The sequence below is a fragment of the Dipodomys ordii genome, unplaced genomic scaffold (genome assembly GCF_000151885.1).
Source record: "Dipodomys ordii isolate 6190 unplaced genomic scaffold, Dord_2.0 Scaffold152, whole genome shotgun sequence".
Taxonomy (NCBI): Eukaryota; Metazoa; Chordata; class Mammalia; order Rodentia; family Heteromyidae; genus Dipodomys; species Dipodomys ordii.
The window spans coordinates 706,345-713,514 of NW_012267368.1; positions in this window are offsets into that span (position 1 = coordinate 706,345).

A 7,170-nucleotide genomic window follows, 5' to 3' on the forward strand; every position below is an offset into this window, starting at 1 on the left:
CAGAGGGGTTACAATTACATGAGCAAGGTAATGAGTACATTTCTTATCAAGCATTGTTGCCTCCTCCTTTGTTTCCCCTTCCCATCCCTTCCCATCTCCCCTCACCCCCGAAGTTGTAAAGTTCGTTTTCAACATAACAACTTGTACATCTCATAGTTGCAATGGGTCCACCTGTATCCCTATTTAAACTATTTCTTCTTTTCCCTTCCCCTCCACAAATTATACCAACATAAAATACAATGAAAGCAGGCATTATACCGTGGGGGAGGGACATACCAAGCAACAAAGAAATCATCTTATAAATATGTTAGAAACAATTGCAAGAAAGAAAAAAAAACATTTGAATACTTATCTTGGGGTTCATTTAACCTAACATCAACTTATCTGATCTCTTCTGCTTGTCTCAGATATATACTAGTAATTGCAAATAGAGGAAACCATGGGACCTATGTTTCTTTGGGCCTGGCTTACTTCACTTAATATAATTTTTTCCAAGTCTTTCCATTTCATGTTGTTGTTGAATCACTTATCATTGGAAAACTCTTTGGTGACAAAGAAAATTGGACTCGAAAGCATATTTTGTCAGCAACATATCTAATAGCCTCACATTTCCCTGATGTACTCAGTACAGCTATGGAAATTTCAATTTCCTATCTTGGATCAGCTTCAGAATTGCTCATGGTTCAAATTGGCTTATCAACCAATGAACCAAGAAATGATAAAGATATTTTTTGACCATATGTAAATGGATGCTACTCAGAATTTAAAGGCCAAGCCATTGGAGGGTCATGTTTGTCCTATATTTTTTTTATGTAATATACTCGCTTCCCATGAAAATCAAAATTTCTCTACCAATAGTACTCTCACGGAAAGGGTAGTCTGTACGAATGACTTCATTCCGATATGTGTTCTCCTTGAACCAGAGTTCCCTTTTGTAGTAAGATGTCTAACTAGAGACTTACTCTAGCATGGTCAGGAGTGTAATCAGAGGGAATAGGAAAATTAAAAGCGACTATGGCAATGACAAGCGTTGGAACTGATCATGAACACGTGACGCTGAAATGTTAGGGGAAGCCAGTCCCTTCAGAAGTAGACCTCTGGGTAACTGGACTCCATTTCTACCATACTTGGCCTTGATCAGACAGCCAAGTTTTCAGAAGCAACAGCCACCTAGAGGTGCACTTCTTGGACCTTCTCACAGTGGCCATGCTATGTCACTTGAAAGTCGAGGACTTCTGCTGCAAGACATCTGAGGACAACTGCTCTGGGTTATATGCAGGTCACCGTGTGGTTCTGGAGATACACAGGTTCCCACGTCAGTTGTGACAAGAGCCCAGAATACACATGCGCGTGTGCGCATGTACGCACGAAACGTGTCCATATACATATGTAAACCTATATAGGATTGTATGCATATATACTCCTATTAAGTAAAATATGGTATATGCTGGGGAGGACTCCAATGGTGTAAGTCCTTTGAACAACGAATTTTCCGTTTAACAAAATGAATACCAAGAAGGTAAAACATGTAGGGGCCTTTTCAGGGGGCTGGGGAGTGATGTCAAGGGCAGGAAAGCAGGCAAATGGAAAGAGGACGTGTGAGTGAATTCAGTCATAATGATCAATGTCCACACGTGAAGCGGGAACCAGGTATATTGAAAAGATGGGAGGGGTTGGGGGAGGTGGAGGAGAACCTGGAAGGCTGACACCGATCAAGTGCATTGTGCTCTAAAACTGATATGCTGGGGGCTGGGAAGGTGGCTCAGTGGTAGAGTGCTTGCCTTGCATGCCTGAGGCCTTGGGTTTGATTCCTCAGCACCACATAAGCAAAAAGAAAAAAGCCGGAAGTGCTGCTGTGGCTCAAGCGGTAGAGCTCTCATCTTGAGCTGAAGAGCTGAGGGACAGCGCCCAGGCCCAGAGTTCAGGCCCCACGACCGGACCCCCCCACCAAAAAAACAACAACAACAACAACAAAACTGATATGCTGAAGTGAAACCCTTTGTATAACTAGCTAAAGATAATGTAAAAACATTTAAAGGGGCCAAGGACATGTATGGGCCCTTTTTTGGGTAGAATGGAAAGGCTATACTTCATAGTTGGCAGAATGTGCTGGTTTCTTTAGTGTCTTGGAACCACCAACTTTTGGCCATATTGAATCTTGATTTGTATTTCTCAGTCCAGTCAACATTTTATTTCTTCAAACTTCATTCTATCAATTGGTGATTTGTGTGTGTGTGTGTGTGTGTGTGTGTGTGTGTGTGTGTATTTTCTCCCTAACATCTTCAGGAGAATGGTTAGTTGATTGGTTTTCAGTACTCTTTCTGATGATGAGTATTTAAAGGTAAAAATTGGCTTCTGAGAAATTATTGTGTGCTTTTATATTAGTGTCAGATGTTTCTCCATCAATGTATTTTGATTTCCATTATGCTCATGTAATTTTTTTAAACTCAAGGATTATTTAGAAGCACCCTCGATAATTTCAAAAGCATGGAGTATGTTTTAGTGGTATATTTGTTATTATTTTCTTCCATTAAGGGCTTACTATATAATACATAGGACATGACATTTTAGAATTTTTTTTTTACTTGCTTTGGGGCCAGCACGTGATCCAAATTCTTCAATGTTTTTAATGTCCTTGAAATACTGCACATTCTCTATTGCTTCATAAAATACCCATCTTTTCCCGTCATATCTAGATTATTGTGTTTGCACAACTGATGACGTGGTCAATAGTTGTGGATATTTTGGTTTTGGGTTTTTGTGTGTGTGTATGAGTGCAAAGGCAAATTGCATCAGGAGACCGCATTTGGGGGAGGGCCAGGGCCCCAGGGTGCGCATCTGATGAGGAGGCGAGATGGACAGAGGTGGACAGGAGCACCCCAAGTCCCACCACTCACCCTGCCACAGGGCAGCGGGATTCCAGTGTGCCCCGAGCCTGAACACCAGGCGTCCGCTCTGCAGCCAGGCCTGCGAAGCCCAAGTAACACAGTGCTGGCCAGGCCTGGTGGCTCAAGCCTGTGTTGGAGCTACGCCCCGGGCTGAAATAAGAGGACTGCAGCTGGATGCCAGCCTGCAGAAGAGTCTATGACACTCCTACCTCCAACTAACCCCCCAAAAGGCACCAGTGGGGCTGTGGTTCGAGGGGAAGAAAAAAGAAAAAAGTTCAGGGACAGCTCCAGCCCCACAAATGGCACAAACAAGACAAAACACCAAGGAAATGCTATCTGAGTGTCCTGAGCTTAGTAAGGTTTTAGCTATTTAATCTAGAAATTGCTGAAGAACTATGCTAGAGTATTCCACCATGACAGCAGAGTTGTGCCAATTGCCTTTTGTATTTCTGTTATGTGTCTTTTTTCTAGTTTGTATTTCTTCTTTCTTTCACTTTCTTTTCTCTTTCTCCTCTCTCTCTCTCTGTCTGTCTCTTTTCTCTTTCTCTTTGGTAGCCAGCCAGAAGTGGAGGTATGGTTCAAGTGGGACAGCACCAGCCTTGAGCAAAAAGGTAAGCAAGAGCATGGGGCCTGAATTCAAGACCAAGTACATGCCCCCCTCCCCCCAACACCAGGCTGTGTTCAAACTTCTGATTACACACACACACACACACGTGCGCGCGCGCACGCACACACACACACACACACACACACACACACACACTTCTGATTTCCCTGCCTCAGCCTTCCAAGTATTGAGATTATCAATATATACTGCTACGCCTGGTTTTATTTGCTTTTTACCTTATTTGATCCATGCAAGTATAGAGTAGTTATATTTTCCTGGTAAATCTAGTCTGCTTTCATTATATAATGACATTATATCTCTAATGCTGCCTTTGTTTTTTGTTTGATTTGCATATTATTACTCTCACTGTATTTTGTTTGGTATTGCACTTGACACATTGTGCTGTCACTTTAACCTTCGTTCACTTTGTATCTGTATCCTTGAGGTATGTCTCAACTATCTATGCGCTATACATATAGTCAACTCTTTTTGTTTAAACAGTACATTTAGTTTTAAATCAATTAAGACTTAGGTACAGCATCTTCACATTTTGTTTCATCTATATAGATGCTTTTGGACTTTTTATTATAAAGGTGATGTTCAGAGGGGTTATAGTTACGTAAGTAATGAGTAAATTTGTTTTTGGACATTGTCACCCCTACTCTCACTCTCTCCCAGTTTTTCCCTTCTGTCCCCACCCACAAATTGTATAGTTCATTTTCAATATAGTGTCCAGTGAGGACCATGGCTGCATTTGTTCACCCATGTCCTTCCATTTCTGTGTCTCCCTCTTACCTTGCCAAAGACAGATAAACAAACAAGACAGAAAGAACATAAAACAAAAACAGCAACAAAGAAAACAAAAACCTCTTGCTTCCACTTCCTGGGGTTGAATTCAATAAATATTGTTTTATATGATCAGATGTACATAGACATTGTGCCTTTGTTTTGATCTTCTAAGAGTATCCTCCTTTGGTCTTCTTGTGTGTGACTGTCTGGAGTCCGGTATAATTTATCACATCCTGGTGTATTTTAGATCTAGCTTCCATCTATGAGAGGACACATGCACCATTTGTCTCTCTGAGCTTGGCTTACCTCACTTAACCTGAGTTGTTCTAGGTCCTTCCATTTCCCTGCAAATGACACAATATCATTCTTTCTAAAATTCCATTGTGTATAGCTACCACATATTTTGGATCCACTCATCTATTGTAGGGCATCTGCGCTGTATCTTTTGAAGTTTTTAAAAATCATTTACTGCCTTTTAAAAAGGAGATTGCAAGTTTCTTCTTATTCAACTTTTTTTTCGTTTCTGTGAATTCAAAACGATAGATACTACTTTTCTTCTGCCTATAAAATATCTTTTACAAATGAAGTCTCCCATACTCCCATGCTTATCTTGTTTATACCTCTCTTAATCTTTTCATTGTTTTAAAACTAGGCCCTTACTAAACTCTGGTCCCAGACTGAAGGCTCTATTTCTAGGAATTATAGACTGATTTGTGTCAAACCAGCCTCTACACTGAGAACAACCAAAAAGGCTGGGTAAATGGGAAACATGTGTTTGCAGGCACTGGAGATCCCAGAAGCAGCCAGAGTGCGAGTGGTCAAGAGCCCGAAGAGAAGGGAATTGAATCGAGGTTAGCCAAACATTACTCATGCTTTTCTTCTCGGAGCTGCTGAAGATTCTTAAAGCCGCAAAGAGGAGAGGTTGGATAGATCTTTGGTTCATCTCATGTTCTGGGGTCATGAACAGCATATACTTCATAGTATCCACAGAAAATAGTAGATGACTGACTACTGGCAAGATCATAGAGGAAAGATAGTGAAAAAAATAATAATTTGCTAATCCAAATAAGGTAAGAAAGAAGTGAATGAGAAGTACAAAATAGAAGAAGCCACCAGGTACTGGGCGCTCACACCTGTCATCTTAGCTACTCTGGAGGCTGAGATCTGAGGATCATAGTTTGAGCCCAATGTGGAGAGAAAAGTCTGGGAGACCCTTATTTCCAATTGACCAAAGAGCCCAGAGTATGGTGTGGCTCAAGTGGTAGAGCACCACTCTTGAGTGGAAAAAGCTAAGCAAGAGCATGAGGCCTTGAGTTGAAGCCCTACTACCTAAATGGCTGGGTGCTCAGCCTGAGCATTTTTGCTCAAGGCTGATACTCTATCACTTGAGCTGCACTTCTACTTTTGGCCTTTTGCTGGCTAATTGTAGTAAAGATAATAGTCTCATGGACTTTCCTGTCTGGGTTGGCTTTGAACCTTAATCCTCAGATCTCAACTTCTTGAGTAGCTAGGCTTGCAGGTGTGAGCCACTAGTGCTGCCTGGCTTTTGTTTCTTTATCTTACTTGGGATACTTTAGTCTGTCAACAAATAGCTATTTACCATTAGTTCTGTGGTTTCTCACTTGTAATTCTTTTTGCTGTTTCTCCTCTCTTAATTTTCTCTCTCTTTCCATATATATATTTAAATTATTATTAGTTCTACTTTATTCTCCTTCTTATAGATCTGTATTTCTCATTTGCGTGTTGATTTGCTCTAAATTGTAGAAACATGAAGACAAATGCTTTAGGAAATTTTATTTTTGGTTTTACCTAAAGCTTTATGAATTGAGCATTATGTGTTCTTATAGTTTTCATTTCTAATTAAATGGTTTTTTTTTCAGTTGTTGACTCTTCAGGTTTAAATAAGCTTGTCTTCTCTAGTCATTTGTTAAATCTCAATTTTAATTTCTTTAAATATAACTATATTTTCCAATGATAGTTGTATTTTCTGAAGTCTTTTTCAGTTCTACTGTGCCCTCCCCACCAAATTCATGAGCTTCCTGGAGCATCAGGATGTAATTGCTGGAAATAAGGCTTTGCAGATGTAATTGGTTAAGATGATGTCATTAGTTAAGATGACATCATTGGGTCAAGTTGGCCCTAAGACTTGCATCAATGACATCTTCATGAGGCCAGCAGGATGATGGGAAGACAAACCCAAGGAGAGTCTTGAAACTAACTGCACCTGTAAACCAAGGGGTTGGAAAGATTGCTGGGAGGAGAAAGTATGAAACAGGTCCTCCCTCAGGCTCTTCAAGGAGACATTAGCCCTCCTTCATCTAAGATTGTAGCCTCCAGAACTGGGAAAGGGAAAATCTCTGGAATTTTGAGTCACAAATTTTGTGGTATTTTGTGGTTCACAGTGGCCTTTGGAATCTAACATAAACCTTGTCTGTAAAATGAATAAGTAGGAAGGAGGAGGGTGTTAATGCCTTGGCTCACACCTATAATCTCATCTACTGGGGGGGCGGGGGAGTTGGAAAGTGAGAAGGTTGCAGTTTGCCGTCAGCCTGGGAAAAAATGTTGGTGAGGCCCCATCTCAATCAGTCAGCTAGGCAAGGAAGGGTGTGTCTATGATCCCTGTGCCTCCTCCACAGGAGGCAGAGTTTAGAGGATCAATGTCTGGGGACAGCGCTGGGCAAAAAGCATTAGACCCTATGAAAAATAAGTAGGGCATCAAAGGGCTGAAGGAGTAGCTCAAGTGGTAGAGCACCTTCCTGGTGAGCTCAAGTCTGTGAGTTCAAACCCCAGTACCAACAGAAAGGAAATAAAGAGATAGGAGAAAGATTGAAGAAGATAATGTATATAAGATGTTTCACTTTATTTGTCTTGAATAAGTGCTTAATA